At 42.7% G+C, this 12,015-nt stretch overlaps 1 protein-coding gene across 1 annotated transcript in view; it reads right to left on the bottom strand.

Annotated features, from left to right (window-relative positions):
* The window catches only part of LOC139763963 (uncharacterized), a 170,053-nt gene that overhangs the window by 56,196 nt on the left and 101,842 nt on the right, over nt 1-12,015 (bottom strand). The window lies entirely within an intron of this gene.

Below are 12,015 nucleotides of genomic sequence, written 5' to 3'. Positions count from 1 at the left end.
TCTTACATTCACCTCCATAACAACCCCATCCATAATCAAATTAAACAACCATGGAGACATCACGCACCCCTGCCGCAAACCGACATTCACTTGTAACCAATCACTTTCCTCTCTTCCTACTCATACACATGCCTTACATCCTTGGTAAAAAAAATTTCACTGCTTCTAGCAACTTAACTCCAACACCATGTACTCTTAGAACATTCCACAAAGCATCTCTATCAGCCCTATGATATGCCTTCTCCAGATCCATAAATGCTACATACAAATCCATCTGTTTTTCTAAGTATTTCTCACACACATTCCTGAAAGCAAACATCTGATCCACACATCCTCTACCACTTCTGAAACCACACTGCTCTTCCCCAGTCTGATGCTCTGTACATGCCTTCACTCTCTCAATCAATACCCTCCCATATAATTTCCCAGGAATACTCAACAACCTTATACCTCTGTAATTTGAATACTCACCTTTATCTCCTTTGCCTTTGTACAATGGCACTATGCATGCATTTCGCCAATCCTCAAGCACCTCACCATGAACCATACATACATTGAATATCCTTACCAACCAGTCAGCAACATAATCATCCACATTTTTGATAAATTTCACTGCAATATCATCCAACCAACCGCCTTGCTGGCTTCATCTTCCGCAAAGCTTTCGCTGCCCCTTCTCTTTTTATCAGACCACTCTCCCTGAGCCTCTCACTTCGAAGGTCTCCCTTACCAAAACACCCTATATCTGCCACTCTCTCATCTAACACATTTGAATGCATACAAACCTTCACAATAATCACTCACAATAATCACAGTAATCAACAAACCTTCACAATACTCACTCCATCTCCTTCTCACTTCATCACTACTTGTTATCACCTCCCCATTAGCCCCCTTCACCGAAGTTCCCATTTGTTCACTTGTCTTACTCGGTGAGAAACACTTTGAAAAACAGATGGATTTGTATATAGGACTTGTGGATCTGTAAAAGGCATATGATAGGGTTGATAGAGATGCTTTGTGGAAGCTTTTAATAGTATATGGTGTGGGACGTACGATGCTAGAAGCAGTGAAAGTTTTCACCGAGGATGTAAGGCATGTGTTCGAGCAGGAAGAGAGGAGAGTGATTGGTTCTCACTGAATGTCGATTTGCAGCAAGGGTGCGTGATGTCCCCATGGTTGTTTGATTCTTTTATGGATGGGGAGGTTAGGGAGATGAATGCAAGAGTTTTGGAGAGAGAGGGGCAAGTGAGCAGTCTTTTATGGATGAAAGTGAGTCAGTTGTTGTTCGCTGATGATACAGTGCTAGTAGCTGATTCGGGTGAAAAACTGCAGAGGGTGACTGAGTTTGGTAAAGTGTGTGAAAGGAGAAAGTTGAGAGCAAATGTGAATAAGAGCAAGTTTATTATGTTCAATAGGGTTGAGGGACAAGTCAGTTGGGAGGTACGTTTGAATGGAGAATAACTGGAGGAAGTGAAGTATCTGGGAGTGGACTTAGCAGCGGATGGAACCATGGAAGCGAAAGTGAGCCAAAGGGGTTGGGGAGGGGGCAAAGGTTCTGGGAGCGTTGAAGAATGTGTGGAAGGCGAGAACATTATCTCAGAGAAAAGAAATGTGCATTTTTGAAGGAACAGTGGTTCCAACCATATTATATGGTTGCAAGGCATGGGCTATAGATAGGGTTGCACGGAGGAGGGTGAATGTTTTGGAAATGAAATGTTTGAGGACAATATGTGGTGTGAGGTGGTTTGATCGAGTAAGTAATGAAAGTGTAAAAGAGATGTGTGGTAATAAAAAGAGTGTAGTTGAGAGAGCAGAAGAGGGTGTGTTGAAATGGCTTGGTCACATGGAGAGAATGAGTGAGGAAAGATTGACAAAGAGGATATGTGTCAGAGGTGGAGGGAACAAAGAGAAGCGAGAGACCAAACTGGAGGTGGAAGAATGGAGTAAAAAAGATTTTAAGCGATCGGGACCTGAACATACGGGAGGGTGAAAGGCATGCAAGGAATAGAGTGAATTGGAACGATGCGGTATACCGGGGTGGACGTGCTGACAATGGATTGAACCAGGGCATGTGAAGCGTCTGGGGTAAACCATGGAAAGTTTTGTGGGGCCTGGATGTGGAAAGGGAGCTGTGTTTCGGTGCATGACTGACAACTAGAGATTGAAAGAGAGCAAATGTGGCTTTTTTTACTTTTCCAAGCACTAGCTCACTGTAAACGTTGTGTGTGTTTGTGTTTGTGTGTGTGTGTGTGTGTGTGTGTGAGGGGGGGGGGGTATGGGAAGGCTATTTCTTATGTGACGGGGTAACGACGAGGATGGATGTATACATGTATGTGTCTGTGTATGTATATGTATGCATACATTTATATGTATATGTATGTATATGTGCGTGTATGGACATTTATGTGTATATATGTGCATATGAGTGGCTGGTCCATTCTTTGTCTGTTTCCTTATGCTACCGTGATGACGCAGGAAACAGCGGTTGAGTATAGTCAGGGGTTGGTGAGAGAACAAGAGCAAAGGAAGGAGTAGTCCTCCTCCTGAAGCAGTTGTTGGAATATGTGGTACAGTGTAAGAAAATAAATTCTAGATTGGTATGGGTAAAACTAATAGTGGATGGAGAGAGATGGGTGATTATTGGTGCCTATGCACATGGTCATGAGAAGAAAGATCATGAGAAGCAAGTGTTTTGGGAGCAGCTGAGAGAGTGTTTTAGCAGATTTGATGCACGAAACCGGGTAATAGTGATGGGTGATTTGAATGCAAAGGTGAGTTATGTGGCAGTTGATGGTATAATTGGTGTACATGGGGTGTTCAGTGTTGTAAATGGAAATGGTGAAGAGCTTGGAGATTTGTGTGTTGAATGAGGACTGGTGATTGGGAATACCTCGTTCAAAAAGAGAGATACACATAAGTACACGTATGTAAGTAGGAGAGATGGCCAGAGAGCATTATTGGATTACGTGTTAATTGACAGGCATGTGAAAGAGACACTTTTGGATGTTAATGTGCTGTGAGGGGCAATTGGAGGGATGTCTGATCATTATCTTGTGGAGGCGAAGGTGAAACTTTGTAGAGGATTTCAGTAAAGAAAAGAGAATGTTGGGGAGGAGAAAGTGGTGAGAGTAAGTGAGGTTGGAAAGGAGACTTGCGTGAGGAAGTACCGGGAGAGATTGAGCGCAGAATGGCAAAAGGTGAGAGCAAATGACGCAAGGGGAGTGGGGGAAGTGAGGTGATATCTGGGAGTGGATTTGGAAGCAGATGGAATCATGGAAGCGGAAGTGAATCATAGGGTCGGGGAGGGGGCGAAAGTTCTAGGGGCGTTGAAGAATGTGTGGAAATCGAGAACATTATCTCGGAAAGAAAAAATGGGTAAGTTTGAAAGAATAGTGGTTCCAACAATGTTATATGGTCACGAGGCGTGGGCTATAGATAGAGTGGTGCGGAGGAGAGTGGATGTGCTGGAAATGAGATGTTTGAGGACAATATATGTTGTGAGGTGGTTTGATCGAGTAAGTAATAATAGGGTAAAAGAGAGGTGTGGTAATAAAAACTGTGTAGTTGAGAGAGCAGAAGAGGGTGTTTCGAAATGGTTTGGTCCCATGGAGAGAATGAGTGAGGAAAGATTGACCAAGAGGATATATGTGTCAGAGGTGGAGGGAACGAGGAGAAGTGGGAGACCAAATTGGAGGTGGAAAGATGGATTGAAGAAGATTTTGAGTGATCGGGGCCTGAACATGCAGGAGGGTGAAAGGCGTGCATGGAATAGAGCGAATTGGAAGGATGTGGTATACCGGGGTCGACGTGCTGTAACGGATTGAACCAGGGCGTGTGAAGCGTCTGGGGTAAACCATGGAAAGTTCTGTGGGGCCTGGATGTGGAAAGGGAGCTGTGGTTTCAGTGCATTATATAGGACAGCTAGAGACAGTGTGAACGAATGTGACCTTTGTTGTCTTTTCCTAGTGGTTTCAGTGCATTATACATGACAGCTAGAGACTAAGTGTGAACGAATGTGGCCTTTGTTGTCTTCTCCTAGCGCTACCTCACACACATGCGGGGGGAGGGGGTTGTTATTTCATGTGTGGCGGGGTGGCGATGGGAATGAATAAAGGCAGACAGTATGAATTATGTACATGTGTATATATGTATATGTCTGTCTGTCTGTGTGTGTGTGTGTGTGTGTGTGTGTGTGTGTGTGTGTATATATATATATATATATATATATATATATATATATATATATATATTTTTATTTTTTTTTTTTTTTGCTTTGTCGCTGTCTCCCGCGTTTGCGAGGTAGCGCGAGGAAACAGACGAAAGAAATGGCCCAACCCACCCCCATACACATGTATATACATACGTCCACACACGCAAATATACATACCTACACAGCTTTCCATGGTTTACCCCAGACGCTTCACATGCCTTGATTCAATCCACTGACAGCACGTCAACCCCGGTATACCACATCGCTCCAATTCACTCTATTCCTTGCCCTCCTTTCACCCTCCTGCATGTTCAGGCCCCGAGCACACAAAATCTTTTTCACTCCATCCTTCCACCTCCAATTTGGTTTCCCTCTTCTCCTCGTTCCCTCCACCTCCGACACATATATCCTCTTGGTCAATCTTTCCTCACTCATTCTCTCCATGTGCCCAAACCATTTCAAAACACCCTCTTCTGCTCTCTCAACCACGCTCTTTTTATTTCCACACATCTCTCTTACCCTTACGTTACTTACTCGATCAAACCACCTCACACCACACATTGTCCTCAAACATCTCATTTCCAGCACATCCATCCTCCTGCGCACAACTCTATCCATAGCCCACGCCTCGCAACCATACAACATTGTTGGAACCACTATTCCTTCAAACATACCCATTTTTGCTTTATGAGATAATGTTCTCGACTTCCACACATTCTTCAAGGCTCCCAGAATTTTCGCCCCCTCCCTACCCTATGATCCACTTCCACTTCCATGGTTCCATCCACTGCCAGATCCACTCCCAGATATCTAAAACACTTCACTTCCTCCAGTTTTTCTCCATTTAAACTCACCTCCCAATTGACTTGACCCTCAACCCTACTGTACCTAATAACCTTGCTCTTATTCACATTTACTCTTAACTTTCTTCTTCCACACACTTTACCAAACTCAGTCACCAGCTTCTGCAGTTTCTCACATGAATCAGCCACCAGCGCTGTATCATCAGCGAACAACAACTGACTCACTTCCCAAGCTCTCTCATCCCCAACAGACTTCATACTTACCCCTCTTTCCAAAACTCCTGCATTCACCTCCCTAACAACCCCATCCATAAACAAATTAAACAACCATGGAGACATCACACACCCCTGCCGCAAACCTACATTCACTGAGAACCAATCACTTTCCTCTCTTCCTACACGTACACATGCCTTACATCCTCGATAAAAACTTTTCACTGCTTCTAACAACTTGCCTCCCACACCATATATTCTTAATACCTTCCACAGAGCATCTCTATCAACTCTATCATATGCCTTCTCCAGATCCATAAATGCTACATACAAATCCATATATGAATAAGAGCAAGGTTATTAGGTACAGTACGGTTGAGGGTCAAGTCAATTGGGAGGTGAGTTTGAATGGAGAAAAACTGGAGGAAGTGAAGTGTTTTAGATATCTGGGAGTGGATCTGGCAGCGGATGGAACCATGGAAGCGGAAGTGGATCATAGGGTGGGGGAGGGGGCGAAAATTCTGGGGGCCTTGAAGAATGTGTGGAAGTCGAGAACATTATCTCGGAAAGCAAAAATGGCTATGTTTGAAGGAATAGTGGTTCCAACAATGTTGTATGGTTGCGAGGCGTGGGCTATGGATAGAGTTGTGCACAGGAGGATGGATGTGCTGGAAATGAGATGTTTGAGGACAATGTGTGGTGTGAGGTGGTTTGATCGAGTAAGTAACGTAAGGGTAAGAGAGATGTGTGGAAATAAAAAGAGCGTGGTTGAGAGAGCAGAAGAGGGTGTTTTGAAATGGTTCGGGCACATGGAGAGAATGAGTGAGGAAAGATTGACCAAGAGAATATATGTGTCGGAGGTGGAGGGAACGAGGAGAAGAGGGAGACCAAATTGGAGGTGGAAAGATGGAGTGAAAAAGATTTTGTGTGATCAGGGCCTGAACATGCAGGAGGGTGAAAGGAGGGCAAGGAATAAAGTGAATTGGAGCGATGTGGTATACCGGGGTTGACGTGCTGTCAGTGGATTGAATCAGGGCATGTGAAGCGTCTGGGGTAAACCATGGAAAGCTGTGTAGGTATGTATATTTTGCGTGTGTGGACGTATGTATATACATGTGTATGGGGGTGGGTTGGGCCATTTCTTTCGTCTGTTTCCTTGCGCTACCTCGCAAACGCGGGAGACAGCGAAAAAAAAAAAAAAAAAAAATATATATATATATATATATATATATATATATATATATATATATATATATATATATATATATACATAAAGTACATATATGTACATGTACATATTCATAATCCATCTATTCCCTTTGCCACCACGCCACACACAAAGTAGCATCCCCCAACCCCACCCCCCCCAAAGCGAGATACCACTAGGAACAGACAAAAAAAAAGAAAGCTGCATTTGCTTACACTCAGTCTTAAGCTGTCATGTGTAAAGCACCGAAACCACAGCTCCCTTTCCACATCCAGGCCACACAAAACTTTCCATGGTTTACCCCAGACGCTTCACATGCCCTGGTTGAATCCTTTGACAGCACATTGACCCCGGCGTACCACATCGTTCCGATTCCCTCTATTCCTTGCACGCCTTTCACCCTCCTGTATGTTCAGATCCTGATTGCTCAAAATATTTTTTACTCTATCCTTCCACCTCCAATTTGGTCTCCCACTTCTCCTTCTTCCCTCCACCTCTGACATATATATCCTCTTTGTAATTCTTTCCTCACTCATTCTTTCAATGTGACCAAACCATTGCAACACACCCTCTTCTGCTCTCTTAACCACACTCTAGAATGATATGGGTAAAAATAATAGTAGATGGAGAGAGATGGGTGATTATTGGTGCCTGTGTACCTGGTCATGAGAAGAAAGATTATGAGAGGCAAGTGTTTTGGAAGCAGCTAAGTGAGTGTATTAGCAGCTTTGATGCACGAAACCGGGTTATAGTGATGGGTGATTTGAATGGAAAGGTGAGTAATGTGGCAGCTGATGGTATAATTGGTGTACATGGGGTGTTCGGTGTTGTAAATGGAAATGAAGAGCTTGTAAATTTGTGTGGTGAAAAAAGACTGGTGAATGGGAATACCTGGTTTAAAAAGTATACGTATGTAAGTAGTAGAAATGGCCAGAGAGAATTATTGGATAACATGCTAATTGATAGATGCGTGAAAGAGAGACTTTTGGATGTTACTGAGCAGAGAGGGGGAACTGGAGGGATCTCTGATCATTATCTTGTGGAGGTGAGGGTGAAGATTTGTAGAGGTTTTCAGAAAAGAAGAGAGAATGTTGGGGTGAAGAGAGTGGTGAGAGTAAGTGAGCTTGGAAAGGAGACTTGTGTGAGGAAGTTCCAGGAGAGATTGAGTGCAGAATGGAAAAAGGTGAGAGCAAATGATGTAAGTGGGGTGGGGAAGGAATGGGATGTATTGTGGGAAGTAGTGATGGCTTGCGCAAAAGATGCCTGTGGCATGAGAAAGGTGGGAGGTGAGCAGATTAGAAAGGGTAGTGAGTGGTGGGATGAAGAACTAAGTATGTTAGTGAAAGAGAAGAGAGAGGCATTTGGACGATTTTTGCAGGGAAATAGTGCAAACGACTGAGAGATGTATAAAAGAAAGAGGCAAGAGGTCAAGAGAAAGGTGCAAGCGGTGAAAAAGAGGGCAAATGAGAGTTGGAAAGATAGAGTATCTGATCTGATAGAGTATCATTAACTCTTAGGGAAAATTAAAAGATGTTTTGCAAGGAAGTAAATAAAGTACTTAAGACAAGAGAACAAATGGGAACATCGGTGAAGGGGGCTAATGGGGAGGTAATAACAAGTTGGGTTTAAGTGAGAAGGAGTTGAAGTGAGAATTTTGAAGGTTTGTTGAATGTGTTTGATGATAGAGTGGCAGATATAGGGTGTTTTGGTCGAGGTGGTGTGCGAAGTGAGACGGACAGGGAGAATGGTTTGGTAAACAGAGAACATGTAGTGAAAGCTTTGCGGAAGATGAAAGCTGGCAAGGCAGCAGGTTTGGATGGTATTGCAATGGAATTTGTTAAAAAAGAGAGTGACTGTATTGTTGAGTTGGTGGTGAGGATAGTCAATGTATGTATGGTTCATGGTGAAGTGCCTGAGGATTGGCGGAATGCATGCATAGTGCCATTGTACAAAGGCAAAGGGGATAAAGGTGAGTGTTCAAATTAGAGAGGTATAAGTTTGCTGCGTATTCTTGGGAAATTATATGGGAGGGTATTGATGAGAGTGTGAAGGCATGTACAGAGCATCACATTGGGGAAAAGCAGTGTGTTTTCAGAAGTGGTAGACAATGTGTGGATCAAGTGTTTGCTCTGAAGAATGTATGTAAGAAATACTTAGAATAACAGATGGATTTGTATATAGCATTTATGGATTTGGAGAAGGCATATGACAGAGATGCTTTGTGGAAGGTATTAAGAGTATATGGTGTGGGAGGTAAGTTGCTAGAAGCAGTGAAAAGTTTTTGTCGAGGATGTAAGCCATGTGTACGGGTAGGAAGAAAGGAAAGTGATTGGTTCCCAGTGAATGTCAGTTTGCAGCAGGGGTGCATCATGTCTCCATGGCTGATTAAGTTGTTCATGGATGGGGTTGTTAGGGAGAATGCAAGAGTTTGGAGAGAGGGGCAAGTATGCAGTCTTTGGTGATGAGAGGGCTTGGGAAGTGAGTCAGTTGTTGTTCGCTGATGATACAGCGCTGGTGGCTGATTCGGGTGAGAAGCTGCAGAAGTTGGTGACTGAGTTTGGTAAAGTGTGTGAAAGAAGAAAGCTGAGAGTAAATGTGAATATGAGCAAGGTTATTAGGTTCAGTAGGGATGAGGGACAAGTTAATTGGTAGGTAAGTTTGAATGGAGAAAAACTGGAGGAAGTGAAGTGTTTTAGATATTTGGGAGTGGAATTAGCAGCGGATGGAACCATGGAAGCGGAAGTGAGTCACAGGGTTGGGGAGGGAGTGATGGTTCTGGGAGCGTTGAAGAATGTGTGCAAGGCAAGAACATTATCTCAGAGAGCTAAAATGGGTATGTTTGAAGGAATAGTGGTTCCAACAATGTTATATGGTTGCAAGGCATGGGTTATAGATAGGGTTGTGCGGAGGAGGGTGGATATGCTGGATATGATATATTTGAGGACAATATGTTCCCATCATCTCTGACACATATCCTCTTTGTCAATCTTTCCTTACTCATTCTTGCCATTCATGCAAACTATTTCAACACACCCTCTTCTACTCTCAACCACACTCTTTTTATTTCCACACATCTCTCTTACCTTTTCATTACTTACTCGATCAAACCACCTCACTCCATATACTGTCCTCAAGCATTTCATTTGCAATGCATGCATCCTCCTCCATACAACCCTATCTATAGCCCATGCCTCACAACCATATAACATTGATGGAACCACTATTCCTTCAAACATACCAATTTTTGCTTTCCAAGATAACGTTCTCGACTTCCACACATTCTTCATTGCTCCCAGAACCTTCAGTCGCTCCCCTACCCTGTGACTCACTTCCGCTTCCATGATTCCATTCACTGCTAAGTCCACTTCCAGATATCTAAAATACTTCACTTCCTCCAATTTTCTCCAATCAATCTTACATCCCAATGAACCTGTCCCTCGACCCTACTAAACCTCATAACCTTACTCTTATTTACATCTACTCTCAATTTTCTTCTTTCACACACTTTACCAAACTCAGTCACAATATCAGGACAGAGTAAATAGAAGGAAAGAATAGGAATACTGTTCTCTACAAGCACCTGTACAGCAGACTGTGGGTAGCACTACCTATATGCAATGCACCCACTGAGAAAATTAGAGCTCTGTAAAGTGTAGAAAGGAAGCTTGTGATGTTAGCCTAGTTGCAGTGGTAATTGGTTTAGGCACCTGTGACTGAGCATTTGCTGTGGACATCCTCAGGCCTTTCACAAAGAGTGATTGGACGCTGATGTTTCCTTACCAGATATGAAGATGGACAGAGTCCTAACCTGAATTTACGAGGTGTATTTCTAATGCTCTTAAGACAAATCGCAGAGGAGAAAAATGTATACATTACACCTATCCCTAATTACATGAATGTTTTCTTAAGTGAGAGAATTTCACCATCTTCTATGATCATCATTTCTTGTCTGTGTAATGTGTCTTGAAATGCCACTGTATAAGTGGCCTTCAGAGGCAGACTTATGGTAATGTAAATGAACTACAGTTACACTTCCTTAATGCATCTTCCTTAGAGCCATGACTTAATTATTGCGACATTATAGGTCTAGATGGGTTGCCATACACTTGATGAGTCCTGCAAAGGAGCATTTGCCTGCCTTAAATGTTTTATGATTGTCAAAGAGAGTGAATCCTTATGGATATATTCTAATCTGTGTTTTAACTGCATATCCAGATGGCTCACTCAGATAGTCATAGGGTTCTGTTTAAAGTTGGGAAATTAATATATTTGAGAGTCACAGTATGTAGATATGATTACAAATACTTAAGAATAAAGAAATATGATGATGCTGTTCCAGTTGCTAGAAGAAATGATAAGACTACAGTTTTTGTAACACTCCAAATTCTGTTATTAGAGCTACATTACAGTAGCTTTCTGAAGTGGATACATGGACAGGTAACTCAATTTTGATTTTTGAAACATATTTTAGGTTAACAGAGGTTTCTAAATACAGTATGTATCAATACACATAAATAATAGTTTATACAGCAGGTTTGTTGAATGTGTTTGATGATAGAGTGGCAGATATAGGGTGTTTTGGTCGAGGTGGTGTGCAAAGTGAGAGGGTTAGGGAAAATGATTTGGTAAACAGAGAAGAGGTAGTGAAAGCTTTGCGGAAGATGAAAGCCGGCAAGGCAGCAGGTTTGGATGGTATTGCAGTGGAATTTATTAAAAAAGGGGGTGACTGTATTGTTGACTGGTTGGTAAGGTTATTTAATGTATGTATGACTCATGGTGAGGTGCCTGAGGATTGGCGGAATGCGTGCATAGTGCCATTGTACAAAGGCAAAGGGGATAAGAGTGAGTGCTCAAATTACAGAGGTATAAGTTTGTTGAGTATTCCTGGTAAATTATATGGGAGGGTATTGATTGAGAGGGTGAAGGCATGTACAGAGCATCAGATTGGGGAAGAGCAGTGTGGTTTCAGAAGTGGTAGAGGATGTGTGGATCAGGTGTTTGCTTTGAAGAATGTATGTGAGAAATACTTAGAAAAGCAAATGGATTTGTATGTAGCATTTATGGATCTGGAGAAGGCATATGATAGAGTTGATAGATATGCTCTGTGGAAGGTATTAAGAATATATGGTGTGGGAGGAAAGTTGTTAGAAGCAGTGAAAAGTTTTTATCGAGGATGTAAGGCATGTGTGCGTGTAGGAAGAGAGGAAAGTGATTGGTTCTCAGTGAATGTAGGTTTGCGGCAGGGGTGTGTGATGTCTCCATGGTTGTTTAATTTGTTTATGGATGGGGTTGTTAGGGAGGTAAATGCAAGAGTTTTGGAAAGAGGGGCAAGTATGAAGTCTGTTGGGGATGAGAGAGCTTGGGAAGTGAGTCAGTTGTTGTTCGCTGATGATACAGCGCTGGTGGCTGATTCATGTGAGAAACTGCAGAAGCTGGTGACTGAGTTTGGTAAAGTGTGTGGAAGAAGAAAGTTAAGAGTAAATGTGAATAAGAGCAAGGTTATTAGGTACAGTAGGGTTGAGGGTCAAGTCAATTGGGAGGTGAGTTTGAATGGAGAAAAACTGGAGGAAGTGAAGTGT

Source organism: Panulirus ornatus, chromosome 48 (assembly GCF_036320965.1).
Source record: "Panulirus ornatus isolate Po-2019 chromosome 48, ASM3632096v1, whole genome shotgun sequence".
NCBI lineage: Eukaryota > Metazoa > Arthropoda > Malacostraca > Decapoda > Palinuridae > Panulirus > Panulirus ornatus.
The sequence above is the reverse complement of the archived record's forward strand: the minus strand, read 5'-3'. Positions and strand labels throughout refer to the sequence as shown.